The sequence below is a fragment of the Rousettus aegyptiacus genome, unplaced genomic scaffold, assembly GCF_014176215.1.
Source record: "Rousettus aegyptiacus isolate mRouAeg1 unplaced genomic scaffold, mRouAeg1.p scaffold_m13_p_3, whole genome shotgun sequence".
Classification (NCBI taxonomy): Eukaryota; Metazoa; Chordata; class Mammalia; order Chiroptera; family Pteropodidae; genus Rousettus; species Rousettus aegyptiacus.
Genome location: NW_023416306.1, coordinates 143,633,309 through 143,658,542, shown reverse-complemented (window position 1 = coordinate 143,658,542; position 25,234 = coordinate 143,633,309). Strand labels below are relative to the sequence as shown.

General features: G+C 41.5%; 1 protein-coding gene and 1 long non-coding RNA gene across 2 annotated transcripts in view; one reads left to right on the top strand and one right to left on the bottom strand.

Annotated features, from left to right (window-relative positions):
- Window positions 1-25,234, bottom strand: part of PRKCH (protein kinase C eta) — a 196,036-nt gene that overhangs the window by 30,639 nt on the left and 140,163 nt on the right. The gene's annotated exons all lie outside the window — the stretch shown is intronic.
- LOC107505299 lies at window positions 11,957-15,696 on the top strand. Its single transcript, XR_001595673.2, has 2 exons — window positions 11,957-14,684; window positions 15,209-15,696. It is a non-coding gene; the product is annotated as an uncharacterized LOC107505299 (long non-coding RNA).

The following is a 25,234-nucleotide window of genomic DNA, read 5'->3' as shown; positions in this document are numbered from 1 at the left end:
CATAATTGTCGTGGATGGCATTGACCTTTTCAATAACCCCAGGACATGTCCCTGTAGTCTTAATCAACTCAAGCATGAAAATGAAGCCCCTGCTAAAAGATTACTAATTATTCAATGAGGTCCCCATGCCATTTCTCTTCATAAAGTGACATTTTATCTGATGTTTGCAAGGCTGATCCATTAAAACATCTGCTTAAGAACAAATATATGAAACACAATAGTTCATCATTATGAGGTTGAATGCAAAATAACTCATTTTCTATGAATGAAGAAAATCAATGAAACAATTTCCAACCCAGAAAGTGTTACCAAGTCTCCTCTGGGGCTCTTTTCTCTCTCCCTTTTCATATTTCCCAACAGCTACTGGGATGGGAAATGATCATAAAAATGACTGTATAAGTCTGGCTATTGCACCCCCTTTAAAACAGGGCGAGGACTCACAAATTAATCCCCACAGGCCAGGTGTTGGTCTCCATCCAGTTTCGGAGTTTGAGGCACTTGATATGCAGGCAGCATGTTTCTACCTTCATCACTATGTACATACAGGACCAACTTAACTTGAGCAAAAGGAATGAGAAATTTCCCCTCGCCTTGTTTTATGGCAGGAAAAAATATCCAGAAAAGAACATCTATTGATTCCCTAGACAAATACAAGAGGCAACGAGTATGATTAATGTCCACAGTGTGTAGATCATACATCTCCTTAGGACTATCAAATGAATGAGCCATCAAGCCGACACTTGAGCCTTCTATATATATTTTCTCATTCCACGCCCTGCTACTCCCACAGGAGGGTTGAAATTCCCTAGCTGAAGTGGCATAACTTTATGTGGCAGATCCTTACAGTAGCTTTATTTTATGGCTGCCAAGAAAACCTCACTCACTCACTCTCCTTGCCAAAATGCTTCCTACGTGATACCTGGCAGGGTTCGGTGTGCAGATGCACTCAGTGAGAGAAAGCAGGAGGCAGGATGGAAGGCTTCAGGCAAAGACACCAAGGAGATGACAGACTCTTGGCAGATGGGGACCTCCAGACCCATGGGCCCAGCTCCAATGGCATAGAAAGAACTTGATAGTCTGGAGGGATAAAGTGGTCAACCAACTGTATGCCGCTTAACTCCTCAGGCTCCACCAGTGCAGAGAGCCAAGTGCAGCTGACCCACAGAAAACCACCTGCTGAGCCAGCTTTGCTTCCTGGCCACAGAAATCCAACAAGGAAATGGAAGTTCTCGTATGGCAAGACCACAAATAGCATCAGAGCGCCCTGGGAATTCTGAGAGCTGGCAAGCTAGGGACATGATAGGTATGGAGGAGGTCCTTAGTGTCTGGCTGCTTGTAGGGCATTTGTGTGAAGATGAGGAAGGAAAGATTTTAGATGAGGAAGATTCAGAACATGGTTCCCTCTTAAGCAGTAAGACCTGAATGACAACTGGGGCGGCTATGGATTGAGGATGGGCAGCAACAGATGGATCTTACACTAGTTTTATGTTGGACATACTACACTAACAAACAGGTTCTCAGGATGAAACTGTTAAATGTTAGAGGGTACACAGCTCTCTAAGGGTGAGTGCTAGCCATTGTTGTTGCACATTATTGTTGCTGGTAAGTGGATAAACAGTGGCTCTTGTGCTCAGACAGATAAGCCAGACAATTGAGCTATACAGACTAACAAGTGAAGGGACAATGAGACATCATACCCTGTCTAGCTATGGCCGATTTCCCTGAAGGAAACCCAGGGTCCTTCTGACAAGGGGTACTAGACCCCGTCAACACTCAGTGTGGTTCCCTGAAGACACTCCATTGAAAGGAAATAGTAGTGTTCTTATTGCCAGCCTCAGAACCTCTCTTCAACTGGGGAAAACAAGCAACAAAAGTTGTTGCAGCCATTAGCTGTTCGAGCATGCAGCCTTGTTTAAGTGGGTACTGATGGGAGGGGTGGTTGAGAATGCTTTATGACAAGAAGGAGTAGTTTATGGCATCATCTTTAGGAAGGGATATGCAGGCTGCTCTTGGCAAATGGCTAAACAAAAACACTGCCAGCATTAATAATGCCTTACGCAATATCAGAGGGGAGGGGACAAGCGGGAGGAGAGGGAGCCTTCTGACTTGAACCAGAACTTTTGGCCACATCAGCAGGTTTCATCTGGTTATCTGCTATCCCCATTGGAGATTAAACTGGAACCATCTAAACGGAACTCTGAAAAACCCAAGAGGACACCTGTAGTTCAGAGCCTTGGAATTACACGCTTCACATTCTAGATTATAGTTGGTATTGCTTTGTTCTGTTTTGCACAAAAAGTCTTGCTTTCCCCAATCAGACTTCAAATCCCAAAGGTAAGCTTGGCGTATTTCGCAAGTCATTTTCAGGGTACCAATCACAGGCTGGACACATGACAGCAACAAACATCTGAGTCTCTTTCCAAGGAACTTAACTGATCTCCTCCTAATGCTGAGCATATCACAGCAAAATGTGCAAACAACATCGAATTTTCCCTAAAAGATATCCTTTGGAAGAACTCACTGCTACCTCCTGAGCCCCACCCACCCTGTTCTCAGCACTCAGTTTTGCAACCAAAGAACTCAGGTTTCTCGACACCCATTTACTTGATCATTTAAAAAAAATATTCAATACTTATATGTGGGGACATTGTCTAAAGCCTTTCTAATTTTGTGTAGTAGTGTTCTTAATAAAAGTAATCTATTAAATGCATAAGTAAAAGTCTTCATAACTTCCTAAGACCTTTAAAAGTGAACAGAATTCACAAATCAGGGAGGAAAATGATTTTTTAGCTTGTGTCTTATTTTTTACTTTAGAAAGTATTGCCAAACTTATAAGCAAAAGTTGATGAGGAAACTAACATTATTCTTGCCTAAGTGCTGGACTAATCTTGATCCAATAAATAATGGGCTATTTCAGTTTGGTTAGTTTTCCCAGCATCTCGGTTTCTCTGTAAAAACATTAAGGTCACAAGGTGATAGACCTTAATTTAAATAGTCACTAACTCTGAATCTCACTCCATAAGTAACCTGTGCCACAACACTATACATTCATATGTACCTTACAGTGGCAATCAAAGACCTTTTACAAATATAAGGTTTCATACAGCAATAATAGAGGGGCATATTTTACATTTCCTAGGGAACCAGGGTCCATGCTGATGATCTTATCTGGTAACAAATCCATACTGACCAATTCAGGAGACAGAGCAAATCTGGACTTGTGGCCAAGAACAGAGTCCTCTCACACACAGATAGAAGCCAAGGGCAAATTCTCAACTATGCTCTTACAGGGCAGTATAGCTCCCACTGCCTCCCACTGTCTGCTTCCTTCTCCCACCCCCATGGGACCTTGGGGAGGTCACTGAACCAACTTGTTTCCAAGAGGTAGTGTAGTATGAGGTTAAGTGCACAGAGTCTACAGCCAGGCTGCTTAGGTTTGAGTCCTAGCCCTGTTGTTTACTTAATAGCTGTGTGATCCTGAGTAAGTTTCTTGCCCGCTCTGTGTTTATTTCCTCATCATGAAATCCAGATAACAACAGTTCTTGCTTCATGGGAAGTACGAGTTATTTAATATAAACTGCTTAAAACACTGCCTAGAATGCACTAAATGCTATAGAAACCTTAGCTACTATTCCATCATCAACAAAAAACAGGTAACACCAGTATAGCCAATCGCTTAAGATTTTTATACAAATTAAAATCAATAGAGAGTATACCTGAACTTTATAAATTCGAAATAACTATTGTAAGCTTTTTAGTTTGGGGTAGGTAGGTCTACTAGCTTATAAACTGCTCTGAAATAGGGCAAGGAGCCAAAATCTGGTTGGTCATACGGTGCCACAACTGGTGCCAGCACTGAGCAAAGTGTCTCTAGAACTGGTGAAGTGCCATCAGCCACAATATCTTTGTCTCCTTCATTTATTTTTGCCAAAACAAAATTCCGAAGCATTAAGATATAGGAATTTAAATCTCTATCAACAGCCTTGCTCAGTACAGTGAGAAAAAGTTGGCTTAAGTTGAGGTTCATCCAGTTCCATCCAGGTCAGTCAAATGCCAGGCAGTACACTGCCAGTGACCCATTCTGGTAAGCAGAATAAGATGAAAGAGGATGAGAGAAGTCACTAAATCTTGTTGCTTTTTAACACACCATTCTAGTTGGAGAAATTTATGTCCTTTCTGGAGAACTGAAATTCTCCGGAAATAGAGAATTCCCAAGAAGTGACACGGTATCTGTACCATGCACTCAAATGAAACTCAACTGGGACACCCAGTCCTTGTTTTCTAGCCCCATCCTGCCTAATTCTTTAGGACATAAGCCCAGTAGTGGATATCTCATACGTGCAGTGATATGATAAAATCCAGATCATGCGAGGCCACTTTTGGGAGACCTTGCTCCCAATATTTCAGTCGTAAAACAATACTGTGATAAACGAAGGTATCTTTTTGACATGTCCAAACCTATTAACATTTTTTGTCATGTGTTTTCACAAATGAGCAGTCAACTCCGGGTCCATTTTTATCAATGCCACTGCACCGGTGTTCACCCTCCTTTATCACAGGAAACCAACAAAGGTCATGGGTGTTCAAAGGAAGAAGCAGGCAAAGAGCATGATTTCCAAAATCCTGGCTGCTGTTACTTTATGATTTCTGTTTTCCCAACTAAAATGTAAACTCCATGAGGAGAGGTGCTTCACTGTTTTCATTTTTATTTCTTTGTATTTTTGACTTGAGTTTCCTTGTGCCTAACAGTGCTTCACACACGGTAGGCCTCTGATAAATGGCTGTTAAGCCAAACGACAAGCCCCCTCTTTGTCATCTGGCTTTGGTTTAGTTCTGAGATCTCAGTGAGGCAAGATGAGGGAGGACGTGGGGAACTCTCAGGAAGCTGGGGGGACCCTGACACCCATCTGTGACCTCTGGAGCCAAAGACAAAATGTATATTATTTTGGTTCAGTTTTATTAAAAAAATATGCTTAAGTTTTTAGGCGTTTTTTTAAATAATGCAGGTGTAATAACTGTGGATTTTACAATAATGTTACTCTACAAATGGGAAAATAAATTCTTTAAAATTGGGAAAAAAAAAAAAAAAAAGCTGCTGTTGACTGCTGAGGTACCATCCTGGGGATGACCTAGCATCAGACAGCACCCCAGGAAACTGTGGTTCTGAACACACTCTCAAGTTCACCCTACTGCAAACATGAGTCATTCAAGATTAGTCAAGAACAAAACCAATTTCAAGAGATACCAGAAAGGAAAATTTGCTCTGCTTAATGACTGCCTGTTTATGTTTGGCTTAGAGGTGAGGGCAACCTTTGTTCCTGTAAAAGAAGAATATTAAAAATTTCATCAACTGCCTAAACAGGATTTACATGAATTTAACTAGCTATTATGGGACACAGAGAACCTTGGAGTGGCTTCGTCATTATGACAGTGACCTTGAGCAGAAAGCATAGGGGGTCAGGCAGTCGGGCTGAGTGCAGCTGGGCAGTGGGGGTGGAGGGATGTTGGAGTGTCAGCGTGCAGGCTGGAATCTCAGTGCACCTGGAACCTTCTGATGGGCATGCTTACCTCCCTCTCTTCAGAGGCAGCACAGGAGGTCGGGTGGACAAGCTGGAATATTTGTTTTATCTTGAGCATTGGCTGGTCAGTTGGTCAAGGGGCAAGAATACTTATCCCGAACTAGAAAGCAGCTTCTAGGTCACCTTGCTGGGCCTCAGTTTCCTCATCTGTAAAATGGAGAGGATGGTATCCCCTCCCCACGTCTCATATCCGGTCAATCACTAAGACCTGACAATTGCTCATGATTATATTCAGAATCAGACACCTTCTCTCCACCACACTGCTACATACAGCCTCTGGTAAGCTCCCTCAGGTCCCACCTCAATACTCGCATTTCCTAAGTCATCTCTCCAACTTTTCCTCATCCATTCTCCATGGTGGACCAGTTTTATTTCTCCAATTCAATTCTTGAATATTTGAACCTTTCAGAGGCTCTCACTTGGCTTTAGCACCCATAACACTCCACTATGGGATCTCTGCCTGTCCCCCCAAGCTCATTTCCTGCCCCTCTGCTCTCCACTTGCTTCAGATCCCCAGATGAGCACTGTGCTCTCTCATGGACTTATGTTCTCCTGTGCTCAGAGCAGTGCTATTCAAAGTGTGGTCCTCGGACTGGCACTCACCTGCAAACTGCTATTGCCCTGCAGTGAAGTCAGTAGCAATGAAGTAAGTAGAACAATCAAGAGTAAGCGTTTGGAAACTTTTATAACTACTTGACAATAATTTTATGTCTGTTGCATCTAATAATAATTGGGGCTTTTATGTCTTTTAAAATATCCTTTTTCTAGCAACTTATTTTTATTACATCTTATAAAAGTATTGGTCCTAAATGGATTGAAAAAGGAAAAACCTACTAGTTTACCAGCACAGATAGTTTGAGGCGCTCTGGCCAGCATCTTTTTGCCTTCTTCCCTCCTGGGCTGACAATTTCCGTCTACCAAAGCTTCTCTGTCTCAGAGGCCTTTTATGTCCCTTCCTAGGACAAGCTTGGTGTCTGTCCTCTGTGCTCTGATGGTACCTGGTACATACTTCTAAGCGTAGCATTCATTGCACTGGCTGTGATTGTTGGTGTCCCTGCAGGTCTTTCCCATGCGTATTTCAGCTCTCTAACCTCAGAAAAAGGTGCTGGCACAGGGCCGGGTGGGCAGTTAAGTGCTGACTGAACCGAACAAGCCTCCTCTCAGCTTCTTACCATAAACTCTGGTTGTGCTTCCCTTATCCATACACCCTGTGAGTGTAAAATTCTCTGGCCTGTGCATCCAGTGCCCACCTGGAGTTGTGTACATCACGGGTGCTGAAGAAATGAGGAAGAAATGATAATATCTGCTTTCTCCATCTGGTGGTAAATTCTTTATGTCACCAACAGTCACACTGTTCTTTCTCTAGCTCTCACTCTGATCCTAGAGTTCATATATAATAAACCTGGGCTTGTAGGTTCAATAATCAGTGACTAATGTATGTGCTTGGTGATTAAGTGTCTTTACAACAGTCTGGTATTATAACCAGACAAGACAAATCTCCCCTGTACATCTTGCATAAAATTGAAAGGTCAGTCCAGGAAGCAAAGGAATAATGAGATTCCCAAAATCCTCAATCAAGTTGAAAAGCTCATTCGACTTTTTAAAAAAGGCATCTCACGGAAAACTCCAAAGCCAGAAGAGATGGAATATTACATAAGAAACGACTTAAAAGCTCATAAAATCCTTTAAGTCCAACCTAAAGAACATGATTCCCATCATATGGAACTAATTTTTTTTTGAAAGTTGATAAATCAAAATTTTCATTGGGAACTGGCCAGATCCCTGCATTTACCAGAGAAGGCAGTTTAGAAACACATTTCCAAACCTCAGCATCTTGGGTTCTACTCCTAGGTTTTCCCTCTGAAGCCATGGAAAAGTTCTCCTCCTCTTTGCTTCCCAGTCCTTTAAAAAGGGGTGATGAGATCACCTGCCCATTTACAGGACACGGTGCATGAAATCATCCCTTTGGAGGCACAGAGCCAGGGAGCCTCAACTGACCTATGGTTCGGGAAAAAAAGCAAGCAAGACTCAGAGACAGGACAAGTAATCTCTTCCCTGCTGGAAAAGGGACTCTATTCCTCACTCAAATTAAGAAGCGGAGAATTGGCTGATGAAAAAAAATTACCACATTTTAAGATCTGAAAAAAAGTGAATTATTTTGAAAACAGAACATTTTGACGGACCGATCTAGGGAAAGTAATTGAGCAATTTAGTCTCATCCACTCAGAAAAACTCCACCTTCACTCTGAGTTTTATGGCTATTCCAAACAATGTTTCATCTGCCTATGTAGCATGAACTTGGAATTTTTCATCTGGGTTATGTGATACATTCCTGGCCAGGAAGGTGACGTTCTCCTCCTGTAACTTTCCACTGATGCAAACGAGGTCACAAGTGCCAGGAGGCAGCAATGACAGGTCTGTGTGGGCAGAGAATCATGAACCAAGGCAGGGCACATGCTTTCTCTTCATCAAGAAACATTTATACCATTCTGTTGGCACACGTGGGAGAGACTGTGAGCTTTGTAGTTTGTGCCACAAAGGAGCTGAGACAGCCTCCAAGCCATTGCTTTGGGGATGCCTTTTCTTTCTCGTGCAGCTCAGGAGGCAAGAAGCTTCCTCTCCCCTGCCAGGTGCTCAGAGGCCACGACTCGGGCCAGTCCAAGAGGTTCTGCCTGTTCTGGGTTGGGAGTTGCCCCAGCAACTCCTGACTCCTGGCCAGAGCCAAATGTGACAGGGGTAAGTGGCCCGAGGGAGTGCAGTTTCCTAAGGACAGCAAACATGATCTGCCCTCCTAGGAGCCTACAGCAGGTGCTGGAGTGGCCATTCTGGAGGAGGCAGCTCTCCGCCCTGGTCGATGCTCACCTGCCAGGCGCTAGCTCTCAGGAAGGGACCACGTCCTGACCAAATGAAGACAGTTAACTATCCCATCTGCTGAGATCAAGAAAAACCCACTGGATATGTGAAAACAGAGAACTGATGATGAAGCAGTGGCTTTGAGTAATTAAACATTTCAACGTTAAGATGAGAGTTCCGTAAGCGGTGACTATGTTTTCAGGTAAATTCCAAGACAACTAAGCTTAAGTCTCTAACCACTGCTACGTGTCTCCTTTGTGGGCTCCTCCTCCTCCACCCTCCCTCAAAGGGTAGGCGGCTCCCTAAGCTTCTGTTCTCGGCTCTTGCCCAGGTTTACTTCCAGCACTACTGCCAGACTATATGGCGCCTTTGTGCAAATTAGAAAAAGGCGCCCCTTTCTCAAGACATGCTACCACCGACTCCTAGAAAATTCCTAGTTATTACACAAACCTGCAGCGACTACGGTGGAGTGAAACTCTCGAGAGCTGTTCCGTGTACTGCCTGCCCAGTTTGCGGTTGCTCTGCTTGGTTTTCTACCTGTGCAGTTAAATCCTATGGATTCAAATATTACCCTAGTCAGATGGCTCCCAAATCTCAATCTCTACTCTGACATCCCTCTCCAGAGATCTAGACCTGCATGAGAACTTAGAAATTAATTGCTTTTGGGGCATAGCCACGAGGGGCGTTTTAACCCTTTAAACACAAAAGGATGAAAACAACTTTACTCAACTGCTGCCTTCCCTCAGTTAAAAGCTTCAGCATTCTCTACTGGAAATTTTGGAATTGTCTCTGATGCCTACTTCTTGGTGCCCATAACCAATTCATCAGAGTCCTCTCCACTGCATCCCTCCCATGCCTCTTCTCCTTTCTCTTCCCACTGTCTCTGGCTCGCTCCGAGCCAAGACTTTCTTGCCTGATCTATTCCACGGCCTCCTACCTGACCTCTAGACGTCCTGGCTTGCTGCTCTGCACTCCATTTAACATTCTACCTTTACTTCTTGTTAGTCTCTTTCTCAAAATCCTCTAACGGCTTCTGTTGACAGGCAAATAAAACCGAACTCGCCAGGCAGGCATTCGAAACCTTCCATGTTGCCACCTTCTCCCTACCTTAACTGCCACCTACTCCTGCTTTGGTCCTCCAGTCGCAGCGTCCTCACGATTCCTCAGCACGGAACATTTTCCTCCCTCCGAGCTTCTGTCCCTATTGTTGCATCTACTTGGCACCTATTTCCCTATCTCGTTGTTAACGGAAAACCCTCGGCTCAAATGTCATCTGTCCTCTAAAGCCTCCTCTGATCCTGTCCATCGGAAGAGCTTCCTTTCCTGTTTTACTTTGACCATTTATGGTGCCGCGTCTTAAACTGTCAATTTCTTTACATGATTGGAGCCCCCAAAAGACTAAATCCTTGAGAGCAAGGATCCTGTTTTATCGTTTGGTCTTCAGAGCCAAACCCAGGACAAAGCAGGTACTGGGGACATGTTGAATGAATACTGTATGGCAGAGAAGTCCCCTTCACAGTCGGAGAAAGGCCATGGGTGACTTAACAACGGTCTGCTCTGAGCCTGCATGTTCCAAAGCACCAGACACACAAGGGCAAATGAGTGCACTGCAGTATGGGAGGCAGGGGGGGCTGGGGTGAGGGCACTTTCCAAACCAAAAAGTCCATTTAAAACAAACACACATTGATGCCATAACTCACAACCGCATCAAATGCAATTCCTAGAAACCACAAGCTCTGGCAGGGTGGCTGAGGCTCTGCCTCTTGAAGGAGGGTTGGCAGCATGTGAGGCCTCTTTCTGGAATCCCCTTCTGCCTCTGCCAAGCACTCCAGACCCTACACTAGCACGGCCCCCCACCATCCATGCTGATAACGCATTTCAGGAATCTGAACATTACTCAGAATAACACTCACCTTGGGAAGGCGAGGACCTAGGTGGGAATGAAGTGATGACAAATGAGATGCTTACGAATCTAGTTAGTAGCACTGTCTTGAGAAAATAACAAAGAACTTGACTGTACGTTCTGATTAACTGGGACAGTGTCCTCAGCTCCCCTCTTCAAGATACATTTACAGAGATGAGAAATCCAGCAAAGAAAGACCATTTACAATGCAGGGCCTCATTTGCAAGATAAGCTCAACCACCTGACCTGCATTTTTCATTTTTACCCCTATATAATACTGGGAGATCCAAACCCACACTTCTCTGAGACCGGATTTCTCAGTTTCTAGGAAAGAAGTGACAGAAGCACAAAGCTACGAAGACGGAAACAGGGAGGGTTAGACCGACTTTGTTTTTCTGACACACATGTTTCTGAAAAATGTGATGTCTGCAAATACTGCTGCTTTTCATACATCCTCCCCTTGTAGACGCCGGAGTGGCACATGAAAAGGGGAAGAGCTCTCAAATCCGATGGATTCTACATTTTCCCTACCAGCCAGCCTTCCGTTTCCCTTTCATTGTTGATGGACGGCCTTAACAATATCATTAACCCAGCGACTCTTTGTCACTGTGCCTTCAGTATTGCTACTTATAGCTGTACTGTCTTCATCCTCAGATCTATGCCTGCTCCCTCCTTCGAATGCTTCCGAAAACAGGCAAGTTCCTTAAAACTAATGACCAAAAAACACTTGTCAGTTGCCAGTACTCTCATTTATATAAAATCAGATCCCATTAACATTTTAAGATATGGGGTGTCTTGGGTTCAAAGAAATATGTCATCAGTACTCATCCTCTTTGTCAATTGCTGTGTTATAGGCTGGGGACTAAAGGGAACAGGAAAATTTAGAGTTTATGCATATGGATTTACCTTCAAAGAAAACAGAGTCTAGGTATTTCCATCTGAAGACACTGATACCTTAGGTGCTGTTTCGTGGAAGGCCATTGCCTGCAGGAACTCTGTTCTACTAGGACCAAACTATTTTATTAAATGTCTATTCAGGAAAAGTCACTGTAGCTAAAGGATAGGAGAGGCAGTCAGGTTCACTTTTTTAGGCACCCCCCCCCCCTTTCTTTCTCAGTCTGAGGCCAAGGAGCTACAGGACAGGTGACTGATAACCTTTCCCATCCTTCGTGGAAGTCTCAAGTAAGGATAATGTCTTATTTTCTAGGAGACTAACTCTAAGCACTGAAGAAAAACTTTCAGAGAGAGTGGCAGTGGACAGGACTTGGACATAGAACAAAGGAAGGTGAGCTTTACAGAGAGAGCCACCCGAAAGCCCAGGAGTTTGAACTTGCCTGGAGAGGATCGGCATTGCGTGCTCAAAGGAGCCTGCACCTTTGGGCTGGCATGGATGGTGACACCACTTACCCCACCCCTCCAGCTGGGGCTGGGACACTGCCACCGGCCTGCTAATTTGAGGCCCGAGGCCACAATGTGGCGAGATTCCTCCTGCCGACTCACAGGAGTGCCACAGCAGTGTGCAGAAATTCCATGATGAAGGATGATATTCCTGACATTTCTCCTAGCCGTCAGATTTTCCAGAGAATTTCCTTGAGCAGTCTTCCTGTCATCCCAACTGCAGAGGGATTGCTCAATATTTCCATAGTGAGGTGGAAAGGCTCATTGTGGTTATAAAATTCTAACATCATCCTCACTTTCTCTGAGACCTACCAGAGGACCTACTGAAATGGAAGACTCAACCAGACCTGCTGGGCATTAATTTGGAGCTAAAGGACACCTGGAGGCCTTGGAGAATGAGAATTACTGACCAGGGACAAATGGAGCGAGGACACTTCCTGCTGGTCTGGCTTTCAGCGCCTGTCTTTTGTTTTTAAATTGAACATCAGGTGTAGAGACATATGAGTCCTATTTGATTAGAGCTGTGTAATTGGAGTGTCCCCACTGGTCCCCATTCTGAAGGTATTTAAGTTTGAGATCCCAGGTAAAATACTTTAGACATTCAACAATGAAAGGAGAAAGAGTCTGTCTGTCTGTCTCTGTCTCTGACTCTCTCTTATCTCCTCTTTAACTTTATAAAGGAAAACTAAAAACCTCACTTATTTCCTCCCACGTAATTTTCATAACTTTTACTCATTTTTACTTTTTTTTATATGTTTATACTAGAATACATGCTTCCTACAGGCAGAGTTCTGGCATATTTTGGTCACTATGATATCCTAAGTCACGAAGTAGGTCTCAGCGAATATTTATTGCATGAATAAATGAATGACTAAACAAGATGAATGTGGACCTATAAAGTTATGAATACAAATTTATATTTCATAGAAATCTATTAAAGTATCACGGAGAGAAAATAAAACACGGGACTCATGGGAAATTTTCCCTAATGTGTCTTTGAAACTAAGATAGTGACTAATGCTGAAGAAAAATGTTTTAAAAATAGCCAGTAACTAAATTTCAAATTCATGGACTAGGGGAGAACAGTCCATAAAAGGACAATGCTGGGAGAATTCCCCTTCTACAGGAAGGGACCCCTCTCAATTTGTAAATATACTCTTTCTCCTTTGGTTCTGCCATCTTGCAGAAAAAAGGTTGTAGAATGCAGATACCTTTTTGTAGGGTGACCGTGCAATGTACTGACCCTAATGGGACTCTGTGAGCAAGAGGGGATGCTAATAAGTGGAATCACAGGAGCAAACTGGGACTTCACTGAGAGCATGAAGACTCGAGGGCTGACCTATCTTGCACTGCAGAAGTTAATCTAAGCCTACTCAAAATTAAAGCAATTTCTTGAAATTCTTCTTTTGCTGAAAGTGCCTGTTCTTTATTGAATCTTTCTCCTCTTGAACTCTTTGATAGTTTCATCTTGAGAATGGATTCTTCGAAAGTACAGTACCTTGAGCTTCCCTGGTAAGCTGTCAAGTTCTAGAGTTAACTCTTTAAACACAAAGCATGACGCAGGCCACACTTCGGGGATGACACATCAAGGGTGATATTGTGAACATGTTCTGCAGGGTAAGCCCTCGACTCCCTTTCTTTTGATGAAAACAGAATACGAGAACATACAGTAGACGCGGCAAGTTGAATAAAGCACTGCAGCCCCCTCAGACGGACTCGGAGGGAAAGTGTTTTTTAACGCACTAGCTTCCTTTGGTGGTACCACAGCACAAAGATTAAACTCAGTCTGCCTGGCCATAAAAGCTTCAGTTTTTCCTCTTCTTGCTGCCAAAGCTGAAATGCCAAGAAATGCTGGGAACTGTGATTACACACACTTCATATTTTACATTCTGAAACCCCAAGGAATAAGCTCCAGAGAACAGAGCCCTATTTCTCAAACGGCAGCTGAACAGATACCGCACTCAAGCTCTGCTGAGCATGGCTGAGTATTTGCATGGTGAGAAATAAACAAAGGCCTCACAGAGTCTTCCAGTCTGTATGTGTACCTTCCTGGCATCCACGGCAGACCTTGGTTAACTTTACTCATTCATTTCTTTTTTATTTTTTAACTTTCTGAGTTACTCAACCGGATTCTTACGGGAAAAAAAAAAAAAATCACCACCGCACATGTAAGTCAGTCATAAGGAAACTCAGTTACCGCCTGTGACAGGTTTGAACCTGTCTGTTCTCAGACAAGAAAACAAAACTTCAGTTTTCTTTAGGCCAAAACTGTGCCCCCATCCTTAGTCTGCCAGGAAAGTGTCCAGCCAGACAGCATTCGTATTATAGGTTTGCTTTGTTAAAAATTTCCTCTTTAGCTCTAAATTAAATTGTAAATGAAGTTCACTGCTACAGTATATTTTTCTCAATTCCGTCCTTTAGTGTAGGTGTTAAAACAAACAAACAAAAACAAAAAGCTGGTCTTCCTTCCTCCCTTCCTTCGAGAATTAATGCTAGAGCCACAAGTACCTCAGGAAGGGCTCATGATGACAAGATCTATTCTTCTAAAGGGTAAATTTTGTGACTCACTGTCACCTGCCTTCCCTATTGCTCATAATTCCATTTCTTTGTCAAAGGAGTGTTAAAAATCCTCACTAGACAAACTTGGGAGGGGCGGGCGTCTCATTACTTGGATTAAACTAAGCTTTAACACTCCTTCTTGCATACTTTGCAAGATTTTGATGCTTGTACACATTCCTCGTGTTCTCATAGGACAGGAGCTCACCTCTGATCTGCCCCCTTGACAGGGTTTGCTCCAGGGTCTTGCAGAGAGAAAGGAGTTTGAGATGCTTCTGGGAATGAGCAAGACACTTCTGTACCAAAGGAGGCCCCATGCGACCAGGGTGGACGTATGTGCTGCTGCTCCCTAAACCAGTTATAAATAAGGCTGATGCAACTGCTCTATGCATAAGGTTGGAAATAAATTTCTCTTTGTAGCTATGCAACTGCAACAAACTTTTATAAGGCTATTTCATGATCTGAACAAACCTGCAGTTTCTCCAACAAGGGCCAAATTCTTTGCAGGTTTGAATCCTCATCCACAGATACTTCTCAGAAAAGATGGCCAACTGCTACCTTTTTATAGGAGTTTAGAACTGATCTTTCTAAAGGCTTAGGAAATATCTCTGTTCTTCAAGAGTATCCAATAGCATCATTTGTTTTTCAGTAGGAAACACATTCAGACACAGGGCTTGTGCGTGCATAAACCATTTCTGCAAGGACATATAAGAAATGAGTAACTGGTTGCCTTGAGAAACGGGATCTGAGAGGTTAGATTTAGTTTTCACTGTAATCTTAGAATAGCTAAACATTTTGCTATTTATCATATGTATGGGTTAATTCACTAAATTATATTGACATTGCTCTTTAGTCAACAAACAATACTGTGTTTATACCCATCTTTGTAACTATTCTCTCTCCCAATGCATTCCCCAAGGTAAACATTGGCTCAGTTACTAGAAATAAAACAGAAGTGAAGAAATAAGAAATATTGCTATGCTTTGTACCAGAAATGGAAGGATATCAAATGAAAAGAGTAAGCAAAGCAGAGCTCAGGATGCCATGCCCTAATATCATCATGACAAATTAGAAAGGGTGAGTTCTCTGGCTTGTCATTTTACACCCCTCTGTATAACATCTCTTCCCTGTCTCAGAATTCCCTCTCACATCTCACTGATTTCTCCTCTTCCTCTGTCCAAACCCCACTCCTTTTCCTTATTTCTTTTTTAAATTTATTCTCAAAAATGATAAAAGTAACACATTCTTACCATAATCAGTGTTATGATAAAGACACATAATGAAAAATTATTAACTTCACCCCATCCTAAACTATTTTGTTTCTGCTCTTCCACAACTTTCTCCTTTCACATATCTATATACAGATGGCTTTTGCTATTTTTTTTTGTTTTTACAAAAAAAAAAAAAGAGAGAGAGAGAGAGAGAGAGAGAGAGAAAGAGCATACATATCACTCTTCAACAGGATGTTACTGAGAAGTAATTTTATTTTCAGGATCCTAATGTGGATATTCACATCCTATAATATCCACACAGAATCAGCACTGGTTGCCTATAGGGGAGGGGTGATTAAGGAGCACTAGGAAACTGTGCGGTGATGGAAATGTTCCATATATCATTTGAAGTGTTGACTACATAGTTGTCTATACTTGTTAAAATGCATCATATTGTACACATAAGATCTATGGAAGAAAGTGATCTAGAAAGATAGAACCAATACTCATCATTAGAACATGTGCTCTGATGCATTTTCCCAAAGAACGTTCGAAAAGTGAACAAACTGAGTATGTACTACACAGCAGGCCTTGGATGAATGGCTTCACGTGCACCTCTATTTAATTCTAATAACTACCCTCAGGTATGCATTTCTAGGACCTCCATTTTATCAGTGAAGAAACTGAGGCTTAGAGAGATTAAGTAACTGGCTCAAAATTCCACAGCTGAGAAATATCCAAGACTGAAATCCAAGTCCCTACGGCCCTGGGGAAAAAAAAGTTGTAACACATGCATGCCTTTTGACTCAGCTGCATTACCCCTAGCAATCTGTTCCAGGAAAAGAATCAGAAACTGATCCAAATAGCTATGTACAAGGATATAAGCACATCATTATTAATAGTAAATTAACTTAAATGTACTATAAATTAAGTAGGTCTACATTATAGACCATTCTGTATCAATTAGTATTAAGGTGAAAAGAGAATATAAATGACTTTCATAGTATGAGAAAACAGTCATGGCATATGAAGTAAAAAGAAAATCAAGTTAAAAAATATATATATAGTATAGCCCCAAGTTGCTTCTTTAAAAAAATACATTAAAAACTTTAAGGAAATATATCTGAAGAAACATTATCTTTCAGTGGCAGGATTATAGGTTATTTCTTTTTGCTTTTTATATTTTAAATTACAACAGTTACTGCAGTGTTACTTTTATAATTAGAGAAGACTATTTAATCCTAAAAATAAATAGGGAGAACCATTGCTCTCACTAATGAACACATACCAAATGAAGACTATATATACATATTTTTAAGCGAAGAATATTTTTGTGCAGCCTAGCTTGAAGATAGTCTCTTAATAATTTAGTGTGTTAATATTATTCGACAACCTACACATAACTGTAGAAGTGAAATCACCAGGCTTTCTACCATAGTCAAATGTGCAAAGCAAGTATGGTAGGTTTAAAGAACTTACAAATCAATATCCAATTTATAAAACCATCTTGAAGAAATTATTGCCTTTGCTTTTAGCAGAAAAGTATAAAAACTGGAATAGATGACTGTTGAAGTCCTGTGAATGTAGCAGACAGTTCTAATGTAACTCTGAGAGGAATCGGTATTGCCTTAAGCAAAAAAAGTACACAAATTTGCCACAAATGTTATGGACCTAAGTCATCAAGTGTAGCAACGTGGCAGAAGAATCATGGCAGGGACCACCACTGTTTCTCAAACCTAAGAACTGTATGGCTCCTTTTAAAAAGAACATTTGAAGAAACATTCACAGTGAGTCATTTCCTATGACGTACTTCTCATTTGAGAATTACAGCCTCAAGAAATTGTGTCTTTATATAGTTGATAAGAGAATGATTAATATCATCAAAATAAAAATCCAAAATTTAAAAATTCCTGAAGAATTAGAACTATCATTTGAAAAATACTATTACGAACATTCGAACACTTTTTTCAGTAGATCAGAGAAAATTCTCAAAAGACTTTCACTTATAAAAAACACTACTTTGAATTCTGAGCAAATTATGGGTTTGGATCAATAGAATGCTGGGGATAGACAGTGGGTTAGGCATGGTCCCTGCCCTCATGAGACAGCCCAGATGCAGAAAGTGCTAAGGGAAGGCTATGACAGGATACCATGGCAGCAGAGAGGATGGGCACCTAACCTAGATCGAGGTGGGAGGGTGCAGGGTAATCTAAGAAAAGTTTCCCAGGGGAGTTGACAACTAAGCTGACAGTACCAATTAACAAGAGTTAGCTCGGTGAAGAGGAAGAAAAGGTTCCAGGCAAAGGAAAATGCACACGCAAAGCCACATAGATTGAGGGAACTTGGCAACCTTCATGGGTTCAAAACTTGAGGTGGGATTGCAGAATTCTACCACATACTGTGTGACCCGGAACATGTCGTTTTACTTCTGAGAGCCTCGGGCTTTCTTGTTTGTAAAATATGGGTAACACCACTAACTTTGGAGAGATGTCACAGGAAGTTAAAATAGATTAAGAACTCCTTACAGAGGTGATCATCCTCATGCTCCACACATGTGGCTATTATTCCATATCGCAGAATCAAGGCATCATCTCCCTCTCCTCTGCCCCAGTGCACCCTGCTCCAGCCCACTGTTCTCTTAGCCATTCCCTGACCTTGCACAGCACACTCCCCTCCCTTGGCACTGTTTCTTGCCCAGAATTCTCTTCCCCTAGATAGTCAATATAGGGCCTGTTCCTCATAAGACTTACCAGAGAAGCCTTTCTTAATCCTCTGTGTAAAATATTAAAACCATTCTCCCTGAACTTTACATTCCACTTACAGAGTTTTCTCCATAGAATTTATCACCTCAACATTCCCTATATTTACTTTGTTTATCTAAGTACCTGCACTAGAATTTAAGCTCCCTGAGGGTGGAGGTTTTTTCTGCTTTATTTCCTGTGTACTCCCAGAGCTTTGAACAGTGCCTGGCACACAGTAGGTAATCAACACATATCTGTTAAAAGAATGAATACCCCAAGTTTGAGGACAAGGCCTTTCTTTATTCTTTTACTCTCTGACAGCTTGATGTAAAACTTTGTTTTGCCTTGGGTCACATTTCACAAGCATTTGTTCAACTGTACAGTTGAATCATTTTTAGAAGTAGCAGTGATCATCTGGTACCTAAAGAACTGACTTTTTATTGCTTAGCAAATAAATCCAATATTGTGTTTAATTATAACAAAGTAATACATTGCTTGGTCAACTTGATGGGCAGAAGAGCAAAACTGGTGGTTTAATTTCATTAGCCAGTGAAATCTATTACCACATTTATCAATTAGTTCCAAATATCCACAGCCTTTGTTGATGTAAAAGGTCAAACACTGATGAGGTATGCCAGGATCAGTATTCTGATTTAACAAATGAAGTACAGAAAAACAATCAAAGTGTTCCAGGGCTGAAATTTCTTGTCATTAATCTGAGTCCTTTGAGAAACCTCATTACTGGGGCTAAACCATCAGGATATTCACTCCTCTAAAAGTCTGAAAAGGTTCTGAAATTTCCCTTTAAATGAGAAACCAAAAATTTGCTTTAATACTGGAAAAGGTGAACTCAAAATGAGTTCAACTGCTTCCCCCAAACATTAAGACATAGTTGAAATTTAAACAAAATGCAAGAGTATTGTCTTCAAGTCTTGTAATCTGTCTCATATGCTCCAAGGCTTCCTTAGAAAACTACCTTAAGAATTTATGATAAGTACATAGTAAGTATATTAATTACACACAATTTTAAGATATTGCTAAAATTCCAAGAAAATGATTTGATTTGAAAGAAAACCACAATCATATTTAATTTACTATTAACAGATTGGTCTTCAGAGGGTTGGTTTTATATGGTAGAACTCCAATTTCTGTGAAAATTCCCTATTCCCAAGGAAGAGTCTTAAGGATAATTTCAGCTCAAACCAATGCATATAAAGAAAACACAAATCAGCTTATAGCATGTACGCAAAGAATAATCTCTTATATTGACATGGCATGTTTCAAAGGGCTTTTGCATTTTTCACTTCCATTTGATTTGAGTTTCACCAACACCCTATAGGGGAGCGGTCAATGATGCCCCTATTGTACAGATGGGCAAATGGGCTCAAAATATTCAGCAACCTGGACCAGCATGAAGCAGAGCTGTGTCTAGCACCCAGGTCTTCTGAAAACCATGCCTAGCATTCTTTCTTCTTGAAAGAATATATGCTGCCTCTCAAATTTTCTTTAAAATGAAAGATCTTTTTCTATTCTTTTACAGCATTATATTTTAAACAGAATTGCACTTTGGAGACACTTAATTCTAAATGATGCAGTATATCAAGTTCTTTTCTTAAACCCTGGAACCCAATTTAAGCAGATTTCTAACGGGGCTCACTGCTCCATTTAATACATGCTTGCTGAGTAATCTCACCCAGTCCCATGATCTGAAGAAACAGCTATGTTCTGATGGCTTCCAAATTTTTAGTCCCAGCCCATCCTTTTCACTGGGCTTTGAACTCATATCTGCCTGCCCATTGAGCATCTCCACTGGAATGTGTCTCAGGTACCTGACATATTATTTCTCTAAAACTCATCATTTTCCCTTTCTGCCTAGATCTCTTCCTGGGCTTATAATCTCTCTTAGCTAATGGTACCATCATTCACTAAATCTTCTAAACACCTGGGAATGATCCCAGGTTTCTTCTTCACCCACTTGATCCATCCAGTCACTAAGTATTATTCTACTTAGTGTCTGTTCTACTTGCTAGTATCCATCTTAGGCTAAGTGGCCATCCTCTGTGCTCCTATAATATCCTGGGCATACTCCAATTTTAGAACCCATCTGCCATTACTTATCTATGGGCCATCTCTCCTGCCCACAGAAAGAACCTTAAAGGGAAGACACCACATCTACTCATTTTGTATACCTCTTGAGACAAGTGGGAGCTCAGGAGATACATTCTGAGCTCAATTGCATTTCCTCATTGAAATGGAGTGAACAGTATTAAATGCCTCCAGACATCCTGATTAGCTTTTCACATCAGCAGTAAGTGGAAAACTGAAAAATTTTCTAATGGTGATTTTTTTTTCCCAGGAGATGGAAAACAAACTGCAAGCGAGCCATCCTAAGAAAGCATCTATTCTGAGAAGCAATTTACTGTTTGAATGTTTCTGACCTGAATTCCCTCATCTGTAAAGGAGAACTTGGCACTAGTTAACTCTTGGAAGTCTCATCTGGCTCTAATATTTTATAATTCCATTGTTGAAGATAAATACATAGAACTGGACACAAGGAACTCACTATGAATGAATGGCTCCCCAGAGATTAGCAACATGACAAGCTGTACCTAACTTTTAAATAATTTACAAGGAGTGCCTAATAAAATCTTGAAGCCAACAGATGACAGTCAACACTCTAGGATAATGAAATGCCAATTGTGGGAAGATATGCTTCCTAGTCTCCAAATATGCCAACCTTCTTTAAAAGCCCTTGAACTTGCCATGATTCCTCCTGACACTGGGCACCTGCGTTTGCTATTCCTTATCATCAATGCTCTTTCCTTCTCTCTTCACTGGTTACCTCAGCTTAAGAGTCATGATAAAACTGAATCACTATTAGAAGTTTTCGTTCACTGCAATAACTCCTCTTCTTTGTTGCACTGGTCACAGTTCGAACTTTCTGTTGGTATGATTATTGACTTGACGTCTTTCTCCCTCACTAGACCATACTCCCCACAAGGGAGTTGTTGCTCTTTATTGTATCCATATCCTAAATATCATTATCATGTGTCCAAGAACCCAGCATGTGTGAGGGAAGAGAAAAAAGCCAATGAATTTCATTTTGAGGGAAATGTCGAGCTATTCTAATAAGTGCCTGAGATGTCCATCACACCCTTGAAAAAAGATCTTAGGAGCCAAGGTGACAGTGGCAAAACAGGCACTGAATGAGGCTACCATCTGGCAGATCAAGCATGACAAGCTAAATAGGGAAATGGGAATATAACTAAAAAGTTCCGAGTTCCAGTAACAATCTTGGGTAAGGTCTCACAGTCAAGATCTGATGAGAAAGTGACTAACATACTGAGAACCCCATGGCTAGCATTTCCTGAGGAAACAAGGACTATGTGAAAATAACAAATGACAATCTGTAGCTGTCTTTGCAGCCAGCCAATCAGGTAAGAGGAGGCTCTCTTCTCGGAGGAGGAATGACTTTCTCAGGTGGCAAAGGGAAAACCGAGCTCCTAAAGTTGACTTTCATCTGTATCTAAAAAGATGGCTTTTCCTACTAGAATGAGTAGAATAGATGCAACTGAATTCCAATATAGGTGAAGTAACAGTAATAGTCCAGGCTCAAATGAAATTCATTCGAGGACTCTGAAAGTCTGCTGATAAAAAATAGTGATAAGAAAGGTCCCAGGAGATGGGAATCAGACAGATGTCGCCACAGTTTTCAAGAAGGGGAGAGGAAGATATCAGAGAACAATGATGCAAGCATGTGATATTTATCACTGACCCAACACACAAACTGATTTGGAAACAGACAACTTGTGAATTTAGACATGTAAGCAATGCTCAAAGAGGCAGCGGCCTCACTGGGGACTCTCCGAGCAAAGCTATGCTCAGCTAACTTCAAATCATACAGGTATGGAGTCAGCAAGGCACCTGATGGTCTTTTATGATATCCTTGAGAAACAAGAGTCAGAGGACGTTAGAAATTGGTATATTCGTGCAGATCTACCAGTTGTGTTTAGGGGCTAACTTAATAGATCTTATCTTGGAAGGAGATTGCTAATCTTTCCAAATTCTAAATTAGAAAAATGGTACAATTAGGTAGAGTTGTTCGCTCTATTTGAGGAAAAATCAAAGGTGATTTTCTTTAAAAGTTACTGTGCTCATATATGAGTATAACATGTCAGGACTGAGAGTTAGCCTCTGTGGGCCAGTTCCACATCTGGAAAATGGGACGGAAAATGACCACTGTAAGCACTTGGAGACTTAGGACTAAATATCATTATCATGTGTCCAAGAACCTAGCATGCCAAAAACTGTGTACAGCACCAAGTGGTCAGACTCATGAGTTGGAAATTACATGTTGAAATGTGTTGTGCGTTCAAGTGTAACATGGTAAGGAAGAATCAAAATTTAAACTGTGTTTGCCTGTAAATTCTTCCTCACTCAACGTATTTTAGATACATTCCACGTTTTGTCAAAAACGGCAAATCCAACATGTGCTTGCTGGCTTCAGGAGTTTGGTGTTGAAATGACAAGATGGCAGAATTCCCTTTGAATACCGCTTACGAAACATAATAGGAAATGGCACCTGTCATTCTAGAGGGCAGGTAAAACAGGATGCATGCCCCTTTGTTTCCCTAATTTTTCTGTAGGGCCTGACTTTAGAAAAAGTCAATGTCCATGTAAATTATTCATGAGCACTATCTGGGCTCTCAATCAGCCAACAAGCCCAGGACAAAGGAATGAATAGTCTTTTTTTCCCTCGGCAAAGTGACTCATTGACTGCTTACTTCACAGCCTTCTTATTCTGGTCTCTGGCCCTTGGCAGGCTCTGGACCTTCCAACCAAAGGCAACGGGGAGACCCTTCTCTTGCTGTATCACCCAGAAACCGGGCTTCTGTTTCTCCATGAAATGCAAATGAACACACTGAGAATCAGGGTTAGAATACAACCAGAAAAGCAGAGAAATGTAACTGGCCTGTCTCTTCTTTCACAAGGCACAGTCTGGCTCAGATAGAGAAGTCATGTCAGAGGCAGCCTAACATACTACCTTCTAAAGTCCTATTGGACAATGACTTGCAGACGGTACCATCTTTATAATCTGCTGGAAAATAAACACCTTTCCTTTTAAAAATCTCCCAAAGAAACAAACAACAACAATAACACTATTTGGATAGGTCAGAGACCACGTCTAGAAAGATCACTTAAGCTCTGATAAAGGCCATCCTGGGACATGTATAATGAATGAGGCTGTCAGATGCTCCCAAGTTTCTCACTGTGCTCTTTAGATCAAATTCACACCTTCTGTGACCCAAATGTGCCCTTTACTGTGTGTGAATTCCAAGGACCTGGCTTTCAAAGGCTAATCCTTAAGACTCTGCTCTTAGGCCAGTACCCTGAATGAAATTAAATTATCCTGTGAAATAAATCCACAGGCTAAAAATAGCATTGGAATCTATCTTAACTAAATGTATTCCCTTCAAGGTCAGCCATAGCAGTTAAGCTTGCACATGGGATTCAGGCCTAAGAGTAAATTTAAAAAAATTATCAGAACTGAACTACAGATACCAAGAATTGAAATCAAACTTATCAAGATGTGGACTGGATGCTGCTGTACCAGAAACTACTCTGGGTTAAGGTCCATCCTCCATATTTCAAGACAAATGAAACACACAGATTCAGAGGCAGCTGTGTCCTACAGAGGAAAGCAAGCTTGCTGCCATATAGCAATGTTACGTGGTGCTCAAGTAAAATCTCTGAGATTCAAGAAAACAAGTTTAGACTCTCCTGCTTTTCCCCCCACTACTGTGGTCTGAATGTTGTGTCCCCTCAAAATTCATGTTGAAATTTAACCCCCAAAGATGATGGCATTAGGAGGTGGCCTTTGAGAGGTGCTTAGATCATGAGGGTAGAGCCCTCATGAATAGAATGAGTGCCCTTATAAAAGATGCTCCAGAAAGATGCCTAGCTCCTTCTGCCATATGAGGACACAGAAAAAAGATGGCCGTCATCAGATACCTAATTAAGGCTAACATGTTAATCTTGGGCTTCCAGCCCCTAGAACCATGAGAAGTAAATTTCTACTGTTTATAAGCCACCCAGTCTGTGGTACTTTGTTATAGCACTATGAACGGGCTAAGACATCACTCTGTCTCATTTTCATGAAGTTGCCCTGTCACCAGAAGGAATATACAAAGCCCATGTTTTAGTGGTACCCTACATCTCTCCTGAGGAGACTGTGTAGCCCAGTGGTTAAAAACATAGTTTGAATTCTGGCTTCACTACCAGTGAGTATGCTGGTTAATAAGCCATTCTAAGACACAGTTTTTCATCTAAATAACACAAATAATATTATTGTTATGTAAGCATCAGAGACTGTATCAGCAACCACCACCAACTATGCACTGGGCAGAATGCTCAGTCAGGGAAAATTACATTGTAGAGCCTCCAGGAGAACATTACAGCCGAGCTTAGCTCGCAGGACAGGCTGTCTAAAGCAACCTGGGCCAGCTCTATGACTTAAGAATGAGTTTTGATTCCTGATTCCCTTCAAGAGGATGACTCCTGCTGCTGGCCACCCAGCCTGGCTCCCAGCTCTGCACCTCTTTTCTACCTCACACCTGGAGCCGTGACAAAAGGGCTACATCTAGGTGATGTTTCAGGGCTCTGCACTGAGAATCAACTGGAAGACATTTCTGTAGAGTGCCCATTTTCCTCCTTTACTTTCCCACTTTCTCATGCTGTCAGCCAATCCTGCCACAATCTTTACTAGTCTCACCCTTCTCTTCTTGTTTTGACTTCTGGGGTATTTAGGAATTGCTGTTTTTAAAGCTCTATTACACTTTAATAATGATGTCAATTCTGTCAGGAGCTCACAAAAGGAAAAGCATTTAGCGAGGCTAATAAACAGCAAATTTCAATCAGGAAATTCTTTATGTCAACATTCATGCTCCACTATAAAAGAATTCTTCTCAAAGGACAGCAAGAATTGCACTTCAC